Source organism: Hypanus sabinus, chromosome 20 (genome assembly GCF_030144855.1).
Source record: "Hypanus sabinus isolate sHypSab1 chromosome 20, sHypSab1.hap1, whole genome shotgun sequence".
NCBI classification, from domain to species: Eukaryota; Metazoa; Chordata; class Chondrichthyes; order Myliobatiformes; family Dasyatidae; genus Hypanus; species Hypanus sabinus.
The window spans coordinates 63841236-63862998 of record NC_082725.1 but is presented as its reverse complement, the minus strand read 5'-3'; the positions used below and the strand labels follow the sequence as shown (position 1 = coordinate 63862998).

At 44.0% G+C, this 21763-nt stretch overlaps 1 protein-coding gene across 2 annotated transcripts in view; it reads left to right on the top strand.

Moving 5' to 3' along the window:
* The window catches only part of eci2 (enoyl-CoA delta isomerase 2), a 172909-nt gene that overhangs the window by 30583 nt on the left and 120563 nt on the right, over nt 1–21763 (top strand). The window contains exon 2 of one of the 2 annotated variants that reach the window (XM_059945669.1): nt 6413–6502. The exons of the other annotated variant lie outside the window; for it this stretch is intronic. The gene's annotated coding sequence lies outside the window, so the exon portion shown is untranslated. The remainder of the gene's footprint in view (nt 1–6412; nt 6503–21763) is intronic. 2 annotated transcript variants of the gene reach the window in all.

The following is a 21763-nucleotide window of genomic DNA, read 5'->3' as shown; positions in this document are numbered from 1 at the left end:
TTAACATTCCTGCAACTTGTGCTACAAGACAATCAATTTATCATCCTTGTAACCATTTACATCCCACATGGCAAGCAGACCCTGCTGTCAAAGGGGTGTTCTATGGGGAACTGAAGTCCCTCCTATTAGAAACACACAAGGCAGACAAGATCTAGGTGACTTCAAGGCCAGGGTGGGTAGGGATGTTGAGGTCTGGCTGGGAGTCTTTGGTCATTATATTGTCAGAACCTGCAATGTCAATGGGAGGATACTCCTGGACGTCATAGAAACATCTTGAATGTTGAAAGGCATGGACAGAGTAGATGCGGCAAAGTTGTTTCCCATGGTGGGGGAGTCTAGTATGTGACTTGAGGATTGCAGGGCGCCCATTCAGAACAGAGATGCGGAAAAAAATTTTTTTTAGCCAGAGGGTGGTGAATCTGTGGAATTTGTTGCCACGGGTGGCAGTGGAGGCCGAGTCATTGGGTGTATTTAAGGCAGAGATTGATAGGTATCTGAGTAGTCAGGGCATCAAAGGTTATGGTGAGAAGGTGGGGGAATGGGACTAAAGGGGAGATTGAATCAGCTCATGATGAAATGGCGGAGCAGACTCGATGGGCTGAATGGCCGACTTCTGCTCCTTTGTCTTATGGTCTGCACAAAATTAGGCCTGGTTATATTTAATAGTGTTTCAACAGAAAGCGAGGCTCAAGACAACCTGGAGACACCCCGATCCATACACTGACACCTTTTGAACTACACCTTGGTGTGCTAAAAGGATGTTTCGGATGTTCTACACTCCAGGGTCATGCCAAGCGCAGACTATTATACGGATCACAGACTAATCAGAGTGAAAGTCAGACTGGCTATCAAGCCAGCAATAAGGAAAAAGGGACCGTAGTCAAAGAGATTCCAGGTGGATAAGCCCTTTGGTCTCTGAGATTACAGATCAAGCTAAGGGAGAAGCTGGACAGCAAAGGCACCCCAAGCATAGACAACTACACAGGAAAGAAAAATGGGAGCATCTGAAGACTTCCATCCAAGATGGGGCTGTTGAGGTAGTTGGTACTCCTCAAGAAGAAACACAGACTGGCTTGGCGAAAATGTTGAAATCCAGAACCGATCCAGAAGAAATGCTCCTCTCCTCCCAAGTGGTGCCGTCTACGCCCACCAACAAAGCGGCCAAGGCAGGAAACAGAACTGCATGCAGCACCTTCCAAGACAAACTGAGACAGATGCATAATGATTGGTGGAATGCCCTTGCAGAACAAACATAGCACTATGCAGACACCAGCAACATTCAAGCTTTCTACAAACTGCTGCACATAGTGTCTGGTCCAACTCATCAGGTTCAAGCCCCTCTATGTTCATCTGACTGCTCCAGCCTGATGATATAGAAGGAAGCCATCATGAGGTGATGGACAGAACGCTACTAGAACCTTTTCGGGGATAATCATCAAATTCAAAAAGCGTCCATTGTAATGATCCCCCAGCTTAAGGTCGGGCTTAAGCTTGATAGCCCACCAACTCTGGACAAGGACAAAAATGGCATTTCCAACCTGAAATGCCCTAAAGCCCTAGGCATTGATGGGACAAGTGTACAAAATAGGTAGAGACATTTTCCTGAGCGAACTCTCAAACCTGCTCACACTCTGTTGGGAGAGATGTTTGTCCCAGGTTACCTGCACAATGCTGTAATCGTCTTGCTGTGCACAAACAAAGGAAAGAAACCAGATTGCTGAAACTACAGAGGTGTTATCCTGTTCTCCAGCGCCAGGAAGATCCTCACCAGAATTCTCTTGGATAGAATCATCCCCACCATTGCTGAAGACAACTTCACTGTCAGTGCAAATTCTAAGCAGAGGTATATCCGACATGATTTTCATCCTGAGCCAGATACAGAAGTGGTGTTGGGAAGAGAACATGGAACTGTACATGGCATTCGTTGACTTGACCAAGATCTTGGATACAGTCAGGCACAATGGTCTCTGGAAGATTTTGTTGAAGCTCAACTGTCCCCTGGAATTCCTCACCATCCTGCAGCAGCTCCATGAAGGCCAAAGTGGTCAAGTTAAACACAGTCAGTACCAGCGTGAAACAAGGCTATGTTTTGGCACCAGCACTCTTTGCCATTTTCTTTGTATTGGATGGTTTTATACCTGCAGCCCCTTTCTATCATATCTTATTTGTCATTTCCCTCCTTACTATCCTGTGCCATCACTGTATTTCCTCTTGATTTATTAAACATTCTATTGTTGGAGCTTTCCACCTTCAGTTACCTTGAGTACAATCTTATTTATGCAATTTGTCAGGAATCTGGTCCTGGTACAGGTTAGGTGAAGTCCATTCCAATAGAAGAACTCCTACCTTCCCCAGCACTGCTCCCCTGAATCATTTCCACTGCACTATGCTTTGTGTGTGTGAGAGAGAAAGAGAGAGACACACACACACACACACACACCCTTCTCTAATCTAATTTACCTTTTGCCAATTTGCATATGCGTCAGGTAGTAATTCTGAAATAATTCTTGAGTTTTGTCCCCAAACTGTTCATATCAATAGACCCTATTTTTCAGTTCCATCTATGGCTTTCAGGCCTTCAAGGACCACTACAACTAATTCCTTCCCCTTCCAATTCAAAGTTCTTTTCTAGCTCAGAAGTGATGTCCTGAACTGCAGCAGCAGGCAAGCAACAGAGTTGACTCTATCTCTTCTGGAGAGAATAGTGTATAGACTATTTCCTTACTATTCTACAAACCCCATTTCCAGAAAAGTTGGGATGTTTTCCAAAATGCAATAAAAACAAAAATCTGTGATATGTTAATTCACGTGAACCTTTATTTAACTGACAAAAGTACAAAGAAAAGATTTTCAATAGTTTTACTGACCAACTTAATTGTATTTTGTAAATATACACAAATTTAGAATTTGATGGCTGCAACACACTTAACAAAAGTTGGGACAGAGTTAAAATAAGATTGAAAAGTGCACAGAATATTCAAGTATCACCAGTTTGGAAGACTCCACATTAAGCAGGCTGATTGGTAGGAGGTGAGGTATCATGGCTGGGTGTAAATGTAGCGTCCATCAAAGGCTCAGTCTTTGCAAGCAAGGGTGGGTCGTGGCTCACCCCTTTGTGCCAAAATTTGTGAGAGAGTTGTTAGTCGGTTCAAAAGGAACATTTCTCAATGCAAGATTGCAGAGAATTTAGGTCTTTCAACATCTACAGTACATAATATTGTGAAAAGACTCAGAGAATTCAGAGACATCTCAGTGCGTAAAAGGCAAGGTCGGAAACCACTGTTGAATGCATGTGATCTCCGAGCCCTCAGGTGGCACTGCCTCAGAAACCGTCATGCTACTGTGACAATTGTAGCCACCTGGGCTCGGGAGCATTGTCACTTAACACAGTCCGTCGCTGCATCCAGAAATGCAACTTGAAACTGTATTACGCAAGGAGGAAGCCATACATCAACTCTGTGCAGAAATGCCGGCGAGTTCTCTGGGCCCGAGCTCATCTCAGATGGACCGAAAGACTGTGGAACCATGTGCTGTGGTCAGATGAGTCCACATTTCAGCTAGTTTTGGGGAAAAAAACGGGCATCGAGTTCTCCGTGCCGAAGATGAAAATGACCATCCTGATTGTTATCAGCCAAAGGTGCAAAAACCAGCATCTGTGATGGTATGGGGGTGCATCAGTGCCCACGGCATGGGTGAGTTGCATGTATGTGAAGGTACCATTGACTCTGAGGCGTATATTAGGATTTTAGAGAGACATATGTTGCCATCAAGGTGACGTCTGTTCCTGGGACATCCATGCTTATTTCAGCAGGACAATGCCAGACCACATTCTGTGTGGGCTACAACAGTGTGGCTTTGTAGACACAGAGTGTGTGTGCTTGACTGGCCTGCTGCCAGTCCAGATCTATTTTCTATTGAAAATGTATGGCACATCATGAAGAGGAGAATCAGACAACGGAGACCATGGACTGTTGAGCAGCTGAAGTCTTACATCAAGCAAGAATGGACAAAATTTCCAATTGCAAATCTACAATTAGTATCCTCAGTTCCAAAACAATTAAGGAGTGTTATTAAAAGGAAAGGTGATGTAACACAGTGGTAAACATGCCTCTGTCCCAACTTTTGTTGAGTGTGTTGCAGCCTTCAAATTCTAAATTTGTGTATATTTACAAAATACAATTAAGTTGGTCAGTAAAACTATTGGAAATCTTTTCTTTGTACTTTTGTCAGTTAAATAAATGTTCACATGAATTAACATATCACAGATTTTTGTTTTTACTGCATTTTGGAAACTATCCCAACTTTTCTGGAAATAGGGTTGTATTTTCTACCATTCCTACACTTTCTCACTGCTCACTTGAATACCCCCTTGTGCAAATTTTCAGTAGCAGAGAAGCTGAACAACAGGGGAAACAAAATTCTTCTTTGTTAGTGTTATCTATTGCTAAAAGCAAGGCTTTGGGACATGCCTAGAAGGTTTGACTAATGCTAAAGAGAAAACTGGACCAAAATGGCAGGCAGAAATTGCCATTTTTGACATGGACAGAGAGGTATCTAAATTTGCAGAACACAATAGAGCAGAAGGCTGCAATGTGCCCAGGCAGAAGAAGAAGCTTAATTTAGCTTTTTAATTCCAATCCAAATGAAAATTAAACATGGTTTCAAAGGTATATTTAATGTTAGAGAAAGTATACAATATACATTCTGAAATGCTTTTTCTTCCTAACCATTCACAAAAGCAGAGGAGTGCTCCCAAAGAGTGACTTTTAAATATTAAAACCCCAAAGTCCCCCCCCCCCCAGTTCTCTTCCCTCCCATGCGTAAGCGGCAGCAAGCAACAATCCCCCCTCACCCCCACTGGCAAAAAAATTATCCACTTGTTGAAATTATTGCACCATTTGGTAGCTGCTATGGTCAATATACCACTCCTGCAACTCTTAAATCCGAACACTTTATTCCATCCGCAAACTCTCTTGTCTTGTCAATGCTTTTTCTGTAGTTTGTCTTCATGAATGCCCACAAGTTGTTTAGCAGTTACTTGAAAACAAACCAAAACTGCTGAGAGACTAAACCAGGGTAATTGACACTGTATGACTCATTTCCAAATAATGCGTTTCCATATTGAAAAATGTATGTTCAGTCTTTTATTATGAAATCAAAGACAAATGATCTTGTAGTTATGAAAATTTAATAAAACCAAGTTAATGATATCAGAATCCGATTTAATATGCAAGATCCAAAATGGCGGCACGACACAGCTTGCAGCGGCCACTCCGGAACTGATTATCTGTTATTTGTGAAGTGGGGTACTGTGCGCAATCATAATTGATTGAAAACTGATGTGGAAGCACGGAGAAACATTGGGAAATTCCAGGAAGACCTTCGTTGCTGCTGTGAGGTCCGAGACTCTGCTGAGAAGAACAGGCCCCCTGTCCTCGGGGTCTCAACCCTCGGGGTCCGGGTCGAGATGGCTGTTGGCGGGGTGGTCTTAATACATTCGGCAGAGGATGGTGCTTGGAGAAGCTGTGCCGGAGGGGATGGTCGTCAGCTCGGAGGTTCGACGGACTCGGGTCGCTTTCAGTGTGCGCTGCGTCTGCGAGGCTGAGTCAGGTAGTGCCGTGGAAATTCATAGCGGGGGTATTCTTTTAAATTTACAGTCCTTTAACAACTTGGACTATTTTTACTGTGCCCATAGTCTTTTTTTTTTATCAATTATGCTATTGTTTGCATTGTTGTAACTATATGTTGTAATTATGTGGTTTTGTGCAGGTCTTGTAGCTTTAGTTTGTGGTCTTGTTTTTGTCTTTTGGATTTGGAGCTCCTTTCCGGGGAACGTGCTAAGACGGTAGCGCGATATTAATACACAGCAGCCTCTCTGGACTCTGGATTGGGGATTGCCAAACGTTATGCGGATTTTCTAGTGTAGTCTGTTTTGTCATATGCTTTTATGATATCATTCTGGAGGAATGTTGTCTCATTTTTTAACTGCATTGCATTTGTGGTTTCTAAATGACAATAATCTGAATCTGAATATCACCAGCATACATCATGAAATTTGTGAACTTTGCAGCAGTAGTATAATGCAATACATGATAAATATAGAAACAAATGGATTAAAGTATGTATATTAAATAATTAAGTAGAGCAAAAACAAATTTAAAAATGTAGTGAGGTAGTGTTCATGGGTTAAGTGTGCATTCAGAAATCGGATGGCAGAAATGAAGAAGCTGTTTTAGAAGCGCTGAGTGTACGCCTTTTGGGGTTTTTTATTTCTTTCCTGATGATGATGAGAAGAGGGCATGTCCTGGGTGGTGTGGGTCCTTGATGATGGAAGCTGCTTTTCTGAGACACTGCTCCTTGAAACAATTGATGTTGGTATTGTGTCTTCCCTTCCAAATTCTTTCTTGCATAGATCTTGTAGGATCTCAGCAGATAGCACCACCATACTCAAGATTCCTAAAGGATCATAGATGGAATAACCATGGAGAGAATTCCTCTTGTGGTGAGTGATTATCTTGGGATTGTGATCTAAAACTTGAAAGTATCAGAATGAAGGCTGCATTGCACACTCAGTACTCTTTCCACTGAAAGAGTATTTTGATCCAAAAAAAGAAAAACTGAGAAACAAATTGTATATTTAAGTGAGATACAGTACAAATTAGACCACAACTTTTCTATCCTTGCTTGAGAGTTTCCCTGTTTTCTTCAGCTCGATAGATGGGTAAACTCTAGTCTCTGCATAGTTGTAGTTTAAAGGCGTTCCAGTACTTATGAGCTGAGTAAAAAGACGGTACTTCTCAGTGTTCTCATAAAAGGTAGATTCAAACACTAATCAAAACTCTTCTGACTTCCAGCAAAGTGCTTCTAATTAATATCAATTAAATGAAGTGTTCAAATGGTATAAAATGAAATTGTTTCATTTTTATTCCTGGCTATTTCTGGTATCTCCGAGCTTTAATGTTTGAAACCACAGTGAGCAAAACAGTTCAGAATTGTATTACATGCTTATTTTTAGCTATCAGTGACAAAAATCACTGCTTTTTGAACACACTCTATTTAACAACTTTTTAACAACTGACTCTATTTAAAATCTGTTCACTCTAAACATGGTAGCATCAGCAGCTACACAAGTGCATGCAACTGGCGCCAGTAAGAACCTGTTCAGCAAATCTGCTGCCCCAATTAAGCAGTATAGTGTCTCAGATCTCATCAATTTTCTTGATTAGTTTGTTCTTTAAGAGTTTTCCTGAATAAGCATCTGCCCCAATTAACCGATGGCCCAATTAATCCAGTGTATTTAAAATGGAGGTTGATAGGTTCTTGATTATTAAGAGCATCAAAGGGTACAGGGAGAATGCAGGAGAATGGGATTGAAAGGAAAAATAAATCAGCCATAATCAAATGCCAGAATAGATGTCATGAGCTAGATGGCCTAACTCTGCTCTTATGTCTTATAGTCTTATAAAGGTGTTGCCTCTCTAAAGCAAAGCATAAATGGAGAAATATCAAGGCATATCTTTAGGGGAGTACAAATGTTGTGGGAGATTTGAGAGGGCAAATTTACTGGACAAAACAAAATTAGTAAGGCCTTTGTATTTGTGGAATGTGTCAGGCATTTCCTGATAGAGCAGTTTATTGTAGAGTACACCCAGGAACAGTTTATTTGAGATTTGTTCATGATGTTATTGTGGACATACTGGCAATTCAATTACTGAAAAGTCAATGACTAAATCTGAAATCATCTCGAGTTACTTAGAAGATACAACTGAATTAAAACAAACAACTCTAAAATTAAAAGGAACAGTGGTTGCTCCATTCAAGTATTGCACATGTCCTTGTTATAAAATACAATGATTAAATATAAAATAGCTTCAAGAACTAAAGCTGAAATTTTAAAAAAGAACTGTGAAATCAAAGGAAGGTAACTAGCTGCCCCATTTTAAACCCCAAACATTGCACATGCCCACGTATTGCACTTAGAAACTGCCCATAGTGCCTATGTACTACGGGTGGGTTCAGTTGCACAGCACCCCGGGGGGAAATGCTGTTTTTCAGTCTGGATGTCTGTGCACAGATGTTTCTGTATCTCCTGCTTGGATGGTTGGAGATTGAACAGATTATTACTGGGGTGGGATGAGTCCATTACCAAGTTGCGAGCCAGCCATAGACAGCATGAGTTGGAGATGGTTTCTATATCTGGTGGTTATGTCCCAATGATATTCTCTGTAGTCCTGATCACTTATTGAAGTGTTTTCTGGTCGATCTTGTTGCAGCTAGTGTACTGTACGATTGTGTAGTATGTCAGTGTGCTCTCAATGGCACATTGGTAAAAGTTACCAGCAGCTTTTCAGGCAAATTTGCTCTCATTGAACTCTGAGTTAGTACAGGCACTGCCAAGTCTCTATGATCAAGGAGGTGGTGTTGGTAGTCCAAGAGAGCTCCTCTGTGATTTTTGTTTTACTCCTAAAATCTTAAAGCTGGAGACCCTTTTTGCTGCTTTACCATTTATGAGTAGTGAAACTTGATTTCCTTTTTTGGCTTTTTTATGTTGAGTGAAAGGTTATAGTTATCGCACCTTTCAAGCAGTTTCTGCTGATCCATTGTTATTTGTAATTAATCCAATCACCGTGGTGGCATCTGCAAATCTATTAGTGGAGTTGGTGCTAAACAGTCATGGGTGAAAAGCGTATGAAAGAGTGGGCTCAGTATATATCCCTGTCGAGTACTGGGATATTCAGGGTTGGAGAGGTTGATGTGTACGTGCCTTTTCTGACTGGGTGTGAATGGTAACAAAATCCAGAATCCCATTGCAAATTGATGTATTGAGTCCCAGATTGTGTAGTTTAATGGGTTGGTGGGCATGGTGTTAAAGGCAGAAACACGATCAATAAAAAAACGTTTTCGTTAAGCTGTCCTTGTGCTCCAGGTATTCCAGAGCGACGTGGAGAGCAATAGAAGTGGTGTCCTTGGTTGATCTGTTTGCCTTAATAGATAAACTGGTGCTGGTCCGGAGTAGCAGAGATGGCATTCTTAATGTGGGACATAACCTGTCTCTCCAGGCACTTGGCAGCAATGGGGGTAGGTACAACCAGTCTGTATTGGTTGAGGCACGTCACCACTGACTGTCTTGGGATTGGTATGATGGTTGATGTTTTGAAGAATTCAGGGACAGAGAGAGCTTATAGATTTCAGCTTGTCTGCGCAGTTCCTCTGGACCTGACCAGGTACGCAGCTCTGCATGTGTTGATACTACAGAGAGTACGTCTCACCTCGTGTGCTGAGTGGCAGTGCTGTGTCCTGCTCAGGCATCAAGGCCTTCATCACCTTTTCATTGTTGTCCCTGTCACACCGAACAAAAGAAGTTGTTTAGCTCCACAGCTAGTGTGACATTGCTGTTTGCAGAGCAGGAGATCTTTCCTTTATAGTCAGTGATAGACCTGATGCCTTCCCACGTGTTAGGGAAGATGGCGGTACTGAAGAGCATCTCTGTCTGTTGTTTGTATTGATATTTGGAGGTTTTAATGTCTTCTTGAAGGTTTGACTTGGCTTCACCATATGCTGCCTTGTCACTGGATCTGTAAGCTGCATCATGAGTCCTGAGCAGGTTCTGGACTTCGTTGTTCATCCTTGGCTTCTGAGCCAGGAACACACAGATGTTTTTTATTGCTGGTGATATTGTCTACAGAGTATTTGATATAGACCTTGACTGTGGTGGTGTATTCCTCCAAGTCAATTCCCGAATCAAGCAATGCCTGGCATGCAAACAGGTTCCATTCCGTGCACTCAAAGCAGTCCTGAAGCTGTGAGACAGCTCCTTCAGGCCATACTGTCACTGAGTTGGTAATTAGTTTTGCTTTCCTTATCACTGGTGTGTAGTCTGGGTGGGCAGACAGTTGCTTATTTAACAACATTTTACAATTGTGCTAATGCTGAGTGTTGGCCTGTGGTGGAATGTGGACTGCTGCAATGTAAACAACTGTGAATTCCCTCAGATCGGCACCTTATCATGGGATATTCCAGGCTGAGATATCGGTGACTATCGATGATGAGAGTTCATGCATCAGACTTTGTTTACATGGATGTAGAAACCACTGCCTAATTTCTTACTGGAATCTTGTGTTCTGTTGGCCTGATAGGCTGTGCAGCATGCTAGCTCAATAGCTATGTCAGGTACATTATGATCCAACCAGGGAAGAACATTACTTTGCAGTTAAGTAAATTCTTTTGAGTGGTAAATCTCACTCTGATTTCAGTCTGATGTATAATGAGGAATGGTGAGGTTTTGTGGTTAAGGTTCTCTTAGGAGGTAGTGATTAGAACATGGTAAACACTTCAGGTTCAAGACTACAAAACCTACAAAACTTGTCTTTCCATTGTACTGCTACAATGAACAACAATAAGCAGTTGATGTTTTGGGTTGAGACACTTCAAAAGGACTGCTTATTCCCCTCAATAGACACTGCTTGATTTGCTGTGGTCATCCAGCATTTTATATGTGTTGCTCAAGATTTCCAGCATCTGTAGAATTTCTTGTGTAGGAGTTTAGTAATGGGATGCTATGTTACATTTCTACAAAGTTTTTAATGAGTTACATCTGGAGTTCTGTGCTGTTTTGATCTCTTTCCATAACTTAAAGATATAGTACATTTGGAGTCCAAAAGAGGATTCACCGGGCTAATGAGCAATGTACTATGAAGAGAAGCTAAACAGGCTGGGTCCGTGTTGAATAAGGGATATATGAGATCCTGAGGAGGCATGATGGTTGTTGATTCCAAGGATGAAGGGAGTTTACCTATGAGGAGAGATTGAGTTGCCTGGAACTATACTCTCGAGTTCAGAAGAATGAGAGGGGATCTTATCGGAACATACAAAATTTTGAAAGGGATAGATAAGATAGAAGTCGGAAAGTTTTTTTCCATTGGTAGGTGAGACTAGAACTAGGGGACATTGCCTCAAGATTCACGGGAGAAGATTTAGAACAGATGAGAAGTTTTTTTTTCCCCAGAGAGTGGTGAATCTGTGGAATTCTCTGCCCAGGGAAGCAGCTGAGGCTTCTTCACTAAATACATTTAAGAAACAGGTTTTTACATAGTAGGGGAATTAAGGGTTATGAGGAAAAGGCAGGTAGATGGAGCTGAGTTTATGGACAGATCCGCCATGATCTTATTGAATGGCAGGGCAGGCTCAATGGGTCGGATAGCCTACTCCTGCTCCTATTTCTTATGTATATTGAGCTGTTTTCACTAATGGAGTGTCTTGAATTAACTGACATAACTACAAAATAAAGGGCTTTATTTAATTTATCACAGAATGTGGTGAATGCCTGGAATTTTGTACTTCTGAAAATTGTGAAGACTACAGTCATTAGAACTATTTAAGATAGCTGTGGGTAGAGCCTTAAAGGGCCAGGGAATTGAGGAGTATGAGGAACTGGAGAGAAAAGATGATTCCAGAAAATATCAGCCATGATCATCTTGAATGGTAGGGCAGATATGAGATGCTGCCCGACCGACTGAGTATTTCCACCATTTTATGTGTTTATCTCGTATTTTCATTATCTGCAGTTTTATTTTCATCAATAAAATATGTTTGATTGCCACAGATTCTATGGTACTTTGGACCTCGGTCATCTTAAGATCAATCCCAAGATGACCAATGCCATCTGTAGCACTAATCATGAAAATGGAAATAGACCCTTGAGTCCACTGAGGCATCAAGTGCCCTTGAAGCAGCCATCTGTATTCCATTTTTGTCTCATTTGTTGCCATCAGCTTGCATTGCAGCCACAGTCTGATTCTTCTGCTGGCCGCTTAGTTTAGAATCCAATCAATTTAACACCTAAAAAAAATCGTTGGCCAGTGGGAGGAAACTGGAGCACCCTGAGGAAATCCAGGGAGAGTGTGGAAATGCTGCACAGACATCAATGAAGTCAGGTTTAATCTATAATCTCTGGAATTATTGATGCAATAATGTCAACTGTCACCCTGTATCTATGGCATCACAAGAGAGAAGGTGCAGGGGAACTATACATAACATATCATGTGCATGATAGAGAATAAAGTTTATTAGTAATCTAAACATGAGTGTGCCGGGAGAACTTGTGCAGCATCAGGAACTGGCTAAAAGCATTGTAGCTCACTTTATGGGGTTTATAGCCAAGTGAGCCTAATGACCATATTTACTTGTAGTTGCCAAATTAGCAGCATTGTCTACAATTTTATTTCTTTTTCTTCAAGGGTTCTGTAGGAGGCATGAGGGACCTTGTATTAGTATCCCACACATGCATGAGACAGAATGTTTGGCTTGTTTTTTAGTATGCATAATTATGTCACACATTCCAGTAATCTCAGTCAGAATAAGCATTCAAATGTCCAGTTAACTACCCGTGGTGCAGGGAGTTATCAGTTTCATCTATGTTGAAATTAAGGCTGTTCCAGATCTCCTAAGTAATTTTTATCAATTTAACCATGAAGAAGTGTTCTGGGTGTGAATATTTAAAAAAAAATGCTACTTGCTGAAAATCTGAAATAAAAATAGGTAATGTTGGAAACACTCAGCTGGACAGGCAGCATCTCTGGAAAGAAATTAGAATTTCCATTTCATGTTGTATGCACGTTTACTACTTTGATACCAGTAACACAGAAACTATTATAATTACAACAGAAACAAAATTCCTACATCCCTATTTACTACAGATTCATGGTGATCAAGCCTGATTTCTTTAGGCATTTGACTTCTAACCACCCGATGTACTCTTCCCAAAAGATTTTTGACTATTCCTGAATTTAAAAAAAAATCATTCCATAAAAGAACAGAAATATGTTGTGGTATTACCTTTTTTAAAAAACTAAAATTCCTTTTAATTTGCTTTTGATGGTTATTTTGATATTCTAAAAAAGGAATAGGGTCATTTTGTCTCTTTGCAAATGGTTTACTTGTTTGTTCTATCTCGTATATTTTTTGTCTGCACTAACCTATTGTTCCAGCAATATGAAGTTTCATTCTCGTCTGATCAAGTTTTAATACAAAAAATTGTAACAGTAATACAGGTAAATGCTTTGCATAATAAAGCACTAGAATCTAAGGATCACTGCATTTTCACACTTAGGCATTCTAAATTCCATCTGCCATTTGTCTGCAGCATATAGATAGAGTAGGACTGGGAGCATAACCATGACTTAAGACCATAAGATGCAGGAGCAGAATTAGGCCATTCTGCCCATCGAGTCTGCTCCGCCATTCCATCATGGCTGATCCCGGATCTCATACACCTGCCTTCTTGCCATATACCTTGATGCCCTGACCAATCAGGAAACATCAATTTTCATTTTAAATATACCCATCGTCTTGGCCTCCACAGCTGGCTGTGACAGAGCTTTCTACCAATTCACTACTGTCTGGCTAAAAAAATTTCTTCCTTGCCTCTGTTCTAAAAGATTGCCCTTCAATTTTGAGGCTGTGCCCTCTGGTTCTGGACACCCCCAACCACAGAAAACATCCTCTCCATATCCACCTTATCTAGTCCTTTCGACATTCAGCAGTTTTCAATGAGATCCACCCACATTCTTCTAAATTCCAGTGAGTACAAGTCTAAAGCTGCCAAACTTTCTTCACATGTTAACCTGTTTGTTCCCAGAATCATCCTCTTGAACCTGCCCTGGACTCTCTCCAGTGACAGCACATCCTTTCTGAGATATGGGGCCCAAAACTCTTGATATTGTGGACTGGCTAGTGTCTTATGAAGGCTCAGCATTATCTCCTTGTTTTTATATTCTATTCCCTTAAAATGAATGCCAGCGTTGCATTTGCCACGTTTACCACAGACTCAACCCGTAAGTTAACCTTCTGGGAGTCTTGCATGAGGACTCCTAAGTCCTTTTGCACCCAGTGTTTGAACTTTCTCCCCAGTTAGATAATAGTCTGCACTTTTGTTCCTTTAATCAAAATGCATTCTACATTTCTCAACACTGCATTCCTTCTGCTGCTTTTTTTGCCCATTCTTCCAGTTTGTTTGTCCTTCTTCAATCATATTGCTTCCTTAGCACTACCTACCTCTCCATCTATCTTCATATCATCTGCAAACTTTGCGACAAAGCCATCAATTCAATTATCTAAATCATTGACAAACAATGTTAAAAGTAGTAGTTCCAATCCTGACCCCTTAGGACCACCAGTAGTCACTGGCAGCCAACCAGAAAGGGCCCCCTTTATTCCCAGTCATTGCCTCCTGCCTGTCAGCCATTCCTCTATCCATGCCAGTATCTTTCCTGTAACACCATGGGATTTTATCTTGTTAAGCAGCCTCATGTGTGGCACCTTATCAAGTGACTTCTGAAAATCCAAGTAAATGACTCTCCTTTGTCCACCCTGCTTGTAACGTCCTTGAAGAACTCTTAACAGATTTGTCAGGCAAGATTTCCCTTTACAGAAACAATGCTGACTTTTAACTTACTTTATCATTAGTCTCCAAGTATCCTGAAACCTCATCCTTAATAATGGACTCCAACACTTTCCCCACTAAGGTTAGGCTGACACACCTATATTTTATTTTTTCCCTTCCTCCCTTCTTGGAGAGTGGAGTAACATTTGCTAGTTTCTAGTCCTCCAGAAGCATGACAGAATCAAGTGATTCTTGATAGATCATATCCAATGCATCTGCTGTCTTGAACAACCTCTCTTGGGACTCTGGGTTGTAGTCCATCTGGTCCAGGTGACTTATCCACCTTAAGACCTTTCAGTATGCCTGGCACTTTTCCCTGGATAATAGCAATGGCATTCACTCCTGCTCCTTGGTACTCAGACCTCTGGCACAATGCTAGTGTCTTCCATGGTGAAGACTGATGCAGAGTACTTAAGTTCATCCACCATTTCTTTGCCTCCCATTACTACTTCACCAGCATCATTTTCCAGTGGTCCAATATCAACTCTCACCAACCTTTTACTCTTGAAATAACTGAAGAAACTTTTAGTATCCTGCTTTATTGGCTAGCTTGCCCTGTTATTTCACCTTTTCCCTTCTTACGGCTTTTTTAGTTGCCTTTAAGTTTTTTTTAGTTGAAGTGTGATACCAGTTTTCAGTGAGGGAGTGTGTTCCTAGATCAAGTCTTCAAACCTAATGTGAAGCTCATGGTCTACCAGACAACATTGTTATCTATCCTACTGTGCTTTTAGACTGTGTAGGAAATAGAGTGACTGGTGTCTCTCAAACCATTAACTCTTACTGCACCAGCATGATAAGCAAATAAGCCTCTGCAATCTCTGCCAAAATGACATCTCAACAAGGAGGCCCTTATTATGCCCAATTGACTTTTTTTTCTCCCTGCAGTGAACATTGCTCTACATTGCATCTTCCTTGATTTTGTCCATTCTTTGAGCCTCTATATCTCTGCCTCCTCATACTGCCCTCTAGCCTTTTGTCATCAGCAAGCTTGAATATATTACTTGATTCATTCATGCAGATAATTTTCAGCTGATTGTCAATAGCACTAATTTAAGTAGCATCTATAGAGCTAATAGGACTTGATGTTTCAATCCTTATGATAAGTTGGCACTCTCTGTTGGCACTCCAAGTGGGCTTGGAGTGGTAACAAGGAAGATAGTTACTTCATCGGAGTCATCAGGTGGGCACCCTCCTTCTTTAACATTTCATTGATAAGCCCACAACATCTCCAGAAGGCTCAGCGGTGCTACTTGGCGTCCCAGATAAACCCCCCTCAGTTCCATACCCTCCTGTCTTCATTTTGCAGCCCATTTGTTGTCTTTCCTTTTAATCCAAAGCCAATTACTGCCTTCTACTGCATTTGACAAGGACCTAATTGCTGTTGGAGTGAATAACCCCTCATCCCCATCTTCTTCAATAGACTGGTCGTAGATGTAGCCACGAATCCCCTGCATCCGATTTCTACAGGGAAAATCTTAGTCTTCCAGTTGTTCTGGGCAGCTTCAGTTGCTAGTTCAGAGTACTTGGTCTTTTTCCTTTCATAAGCTTCTTCAACACCTTCTTCCCATGGTACTGACAATTCCACAGCATATGCCTGCTTGGCTGTTGTGGACCACAGGACCATGTCTGGCCGGAGTGTTGTAGCCGCAATGTCTGGGGGAAACACAAGCTTTTTCTCCAAGTCCACATCCATTTTCCAGTCCAGAGAAAGCTGCAGAATGCTTACCTCTTTTGATGTTATAAGGTGCTCTAGAGGTTGATACAAATCTTGTGATGTGAACATTCCTTGCCAATGTTTGTGGGGGAACATTTGTGGTGATTTGCCTCTGTTCCAAGGTTGATGCCAGCTTCTGAGAACTTGGTTATGCCGCCAAGTATACCGCCCCTGGCGGAGGCTCGTGGTGCATCCTGTTAAAATGTGCCTTAGTGATCCAGGTGCTTGACAAAGAGAGCAAGTGGGGTCTTCTCCCCACCATTGGATCAGGTTTTGAGGTGTTGGTAGGAGGTCATAAGTGGCTCTGATGACAAAACTTAGCCGAGATCCCTCCATCTCCTAGATGTCACGCCAGCTGAGTTTCCTCTTTTCCAGGCTCTCCCAATTAGTCTATTGCCCCTGCTTGGCCATTGAGACAGCCCTGGCATGTCGCTCTGCCTCCTTCTGTCTTCTCACCTCCTCCGCCACGAGCTGTCTCTTCTGCACTGATGTTGCCTTGTGCCATTGAGGAGCCTTTGGGATGAGCCCGAGCCTGGCTCTCCCAAGTTGGACTTGGCCAACCACATCCCTGAAGCAAAGAGCAGACTTAACACTCTGAACAGCTTCAGATGGGGTCCACTTCCTCCCCGTTGCCACACGGGGGTGGGGGGGGCGCTATTCGAATAACAGTATCTTCAGATTCAGTGAGGGTCAACCTTGCTTTGGTGCATTTGAATTCTTCCATAAGCCTTGTCATTGGTAATTCTAATTTGCCATTCCTGTACAGTCCAACAGGACTTAAGCATTGTGGAAGTCCAAGCCACTGTTTCACGTGTGTGCTGATCACTCTTTCGAGCTTTTCCACCTGGTTAATGGGGATTTCATACACTGTTAAAGACCACATGAGTCTTGGGAGTATACTGAACTGGAAGCTTGAGTTTTCCTGGCAGCCAGGGCTTGTTGATGCGAGCTATGTACGTGATGGTTTCCTTTTTGAGTTGTTTAAACTGCTCGGTGTCCTTGTGCTTGGCAACATACCATCGGCCCAAGCTCTTCACTGGCATTTCTGACACAGTTGGGACAGGTGTTCCATCAATATGAAATCTTTGATCCGTGACTTGACCTTTGACAATGGAGATGCTTCTGCACTTGCTGGGCTTGATCTTCATTCTCGCCCATGTGATGTTTTGATGAAGCTTTTCCAGAAGTCTCGTGGTGCAGGGGACAGTTGTTGTCAGTATTGTTATATCGTTCATATAGGCTCATATCGGTGGTAACCGTTGACCAAACTAGCTGTTTTCCTCCCACAACCCATTTTGAGGCTCTGATAATAAGCTCCATTGCCATAGTGAAGGCCAGTGGGGAGATGGTGCACCCCGCCATGATGCCTACTTCCAGTGGTTGCCAAGCTGTTGTGAAGTCTGATGTTGTGAGACAAACTTGCAGATCCTGGAGGTAGTGTTTTACCAGATTTGTTATTGTTTCAGGCACCTGAAAGAATTCAAAAGCAGTCCACAGTAGGGAATGAGGAACTGATCCTTAGGCATTGGCCAGGTTGAGGAACAAGACATGCAGATCCTTTCCTTCTTTCTTAGCCATCTGGATTTGATGCCATATGACGCTGGTTTGTTCAAGGCAACCCAAGAAGCCTGCTATGTCAGCCTTTTGGATTGACATATCAATGAAATGGTTTTGTTTCAGATACTTTGTAAGCCTTTGCGGCAACACACTGAAAAAGATCTTGCCTTCTATGTTCAGAAGGTTTATTTTGCAAAACTGTTCGATGATGGATGAGTTTTCTTTTGGGATCAGAACTTCCCCTGCTCTTCTCCAGGCTTTGGGGATCACTTGCTTTTCCCATGCAACCCTCATATTTCTTCAGAGAAATTTCAGAACATTTGGGGTGTTCTTGTAGACACAATACGGAACACCGATCGGGCCTGGCGCTGATGCTGATCTTGCCTTCTTTACTACCTCTTTCATCTCACTCAGCTTGGGAGGGCTGATGTTAAATTGATGTTGTGAGGGTGAGATTGGTGGAATGTCAGCTGTGACAAGTATTGGTTCATCTTTTAGCTCATCAGTGTGGATGGTTCTGAGATATCTTTCAACCTCCTCTTTTGATGCTTTCACGTATTTAAAGGGATCTTTGTAGAAGTCTCTTCTTGCTTTTTCCTTTTTGCATTGCTTCCTTAAATTCTCTGCTCTGTGCAGCTTTGAGAGCCTCTGTTTTAGGTCCTCTTGAAGGAGGTTGATGCCCTCCCTTTCTTCTGCTGTTGCTTTTTTCCATGACTTCCTCAGGCCTCTTCTTTCTTTAAAAAGTCATTGGATTTCCTGGAGACAACATCTTTCCTGCTGACTTGTTTCTTCACTCCAAATTTCTCCTTTCCATAGCTGTAAGTCAGGTCACATGTTGATCTCCTAGGATTTTCATGCACAACAGTTTTTTGAGTTTACAGCATGGAAAAAGAAAGAAAAGAATCCAGTGAATGACAATCCTATAGGCAAAAAGTGCTTGTTAATGAGTGAGGTCAGAAAAGAATGACTAGACTGGTTCAAGCTGACAAAGGCCGCAATATCTGGTGTGGAGAAGAGCATTTATGAATGCACAATATGACAAGCACAAGTGGATGAACTACAGCTGCAGAAGGCCACAAATATACACTTAGTGGCCACTTTATTAGGTACAGAAGGTACTGTGGCGACCCACTTTCTGAGCAGGCAAACCAGCTCACAAATAGCCAGCGCATGGGGGGAGACTTTGGTAATGCACTTCTGATGTCATTTCCGCCCGGAGAGGGCGGGCGCTAGGGATTAAATGCCAGCACCGCGAAGTTTAATTAAACTAGTCTCGAAACAACTTACCCACTGCGTGTCGTTATTTCAGTGCTGTGTGTAGCACATCGCTACATTGGTGACCCTGACGGTCCAAACGGGATTTGGACCAAAGATGACTGACTCTTCATCTGTTCACACAGTTTCGCTAAAACTGCCGACTTTCTGGACGCTGCGACCACACATGTGGTTTAGCCAAGCAGAAGCCCAATTCCAGATTTGGCAGATATCCTCTGATTCCACGCGCTACTACTACGTGGTGAGCGCCCTTGACCAGGAGATGGCCACCCCGGTTGCGGATTTCATACGGTCACCCCCGGAAGAAGGCAAATATGAAGCATTCAAAGCGCTGTTCATTGGGACCTTTGGCCTCTCATGGCGTCAGTGAGGTGCCCGCCTGCTTCACCTGGATGGTTTGAGTGACAGTCTGCCGTCAGCATTGATGAACGAGATGCTGTCCTTGGCTGACGGACACAAGCCCTGCCTCATGTTTGAGCAAGTGTTCCTAGAGCAGCTGTCCGAGGACATACATCTGCTGCTGGCCGACGCAGATTTCAGCGACCCCCAGAAGGTGGAGGCCCGGGCAGATGTGCTGTGGAAAGCCAAGAGGGAGAGCCTGGTGTCCATCGGTCAGATTACCAGGCCACGCACCCTACAGCAGACCAGACCAGACCAGGCCCGGCAGGGGGGCACACACAACACAGAGGCAGGAGTGAGGAGGCCAGTGAACAGTGGTGTTTCTACCACCAGCGGTGGGGCACAAAAGCCCGCCGTTGTCGCCTGCCCTGCAAGGGCCAGGGCCAGCTGCTGCTAATAATTATGGCGACTGGCCACCAGGGCAGCCTCTTGTATGTCTGGGACAAACAGTCGGGACGCTGCTTCTTGGTCGACACCAGAGCGGAGATCAGCGTCTTGCCCCCGACGGGGTACAACACCCGCAACAGGAAGCCAGGACCCACCCTGAGGGCTGCAAACGGCAGCACAATATGGACCGCACAGTGCAGCTGCAGTTCGGCGCCAGCTGGTTCACGTGGGACTTCACACTGGCCGCGGTGGCCCAACCACTCCTGGGGGCGGACTTCTTGCGAGCTCACAGCCTGCTGGTCGACTTGCAAGGGAAAAGACTGGTACATGCCGAGACTTTCCTGACGTTCTCCCTGGATGAAGCCAAGTTGCTGGCCCCACACCTGGACTCCATCATGCTGTCGGACAACGAATTCACCAGAATCCTGGCGGACTTTCCATCGATTCTGGCACTGCAGTTCACAGCAGCCATGCCTGGACACAGGGTACAGCACCACATTCCGACCCAGGGACCACCCCTCCACGCTCGCGCATGAAGGCTCCCCCCGGAAAAGCTCCGCCTGGCGAAGGAGGAGTTCAAGAGGATGGAGGTATTGGGGATCGTGCAGAGGTCTGACAGCCCATGGGCCTCCCCCCGCACATGGTGCCCAAAGCAGCTGGGGGTTGGAGACCATGCGGTGACTACCGCAAACTGAATGAGGCTACCACTCCAGACCGCTACCCCATGCTGCACATACAGGACTTTGCAGCAAACCTGTATGGGGCAAGAATATTTTCCAAAGTAGACCTCATCCAGGGATACCATCAAATCCCGGTGCACCCTGATGACATCCCCAAAACAGCACTTATCACCCCATTCGGCCTGTTCGAGTTCCTCCGAATGCCGCTCTGCCTGAAGAATGTCGCACAGATGTTCCAGCGGCTAATGGACGTGGTGGGACGCGACCTGGACTTTGCGTTCCTCTATTTGGACGACATCTTTATAACCAGCAGTTGTCATCAGGAGCATCTGTCCCACCTCCGCCAGCTCGACTCCCGCCTGAGTGATTTCGGCCTCACGATCAACCCAGCCAAATGCCAGTTCGGTCTCGATACCATCGATGTTCTGGGCCACAGGATTACCAAAGTCAGGGCAACACCTCTGCCCGCCAAGGTAGACGCGATCCGCCACTTTGCCCGGCCCAACACGGTCAAAGGCCTGCAGGAGTTCGTTGGTATGGTGAACTTCTACCACCGTTTCCTCCCCTCAGCAGCCCATATCATGTGCCCTTTGTATACTCTGATGTCGGGTAAAGACAAGGACATTACTTGGGATGAGGAGACCGCGGCCGCTTTCACTAAAGCCAAGGAAGCCTTGGCAGATGCCACGATGCTGGTGCACCCCAGAACGGACGTTCCAACCGCCCTCACGGTGGACGCATCCGACAGCAGTTGGTAGGGTGCTGGAGCAGCTCATTGAGGGGTGCTGGCAACCCCTGACGTTCTTCAGCAAGCACCTACGACCACCTGAATTGAAGTACAGTGCTTTCGACCGGGAGCTGTTGGCACTGTATCTGGCAATCTGGCATTTCAGGTACTTCTTGGAAGGCAGGCCATTCACCACGTTCACAGACCACAACCCATTGACCTTCGCGTTCACGAAGGTGTCCGATCCCTGGTCGGCTCGCCAGCAGCGACATCTGTCCTACATCTCCAAGTGCACGGCGGACATTCAGCATGTCTCGGGAAAGGACAACGTCGTGGCAGACGCACTCGCCAGACCAGCTGTCCAGGCCCTGTCCCTGGGGGTGGACTATGCAGCACTGGCGGAGGCGCAGCAGGCAGACGACGAGATGCCCAGCTACAGGACCGCAGTCTCAGGTTTGCAGCTGCACGACTTTCTCATAGGCCCAGGTGATAGGACCCTCCTGTGCAACGTGGCTACCGGCCAACCTCGCCCCATCATCCCGGCAACCTGGAGGCGGCGAGTTTTTGACTCCATACACAGTTTG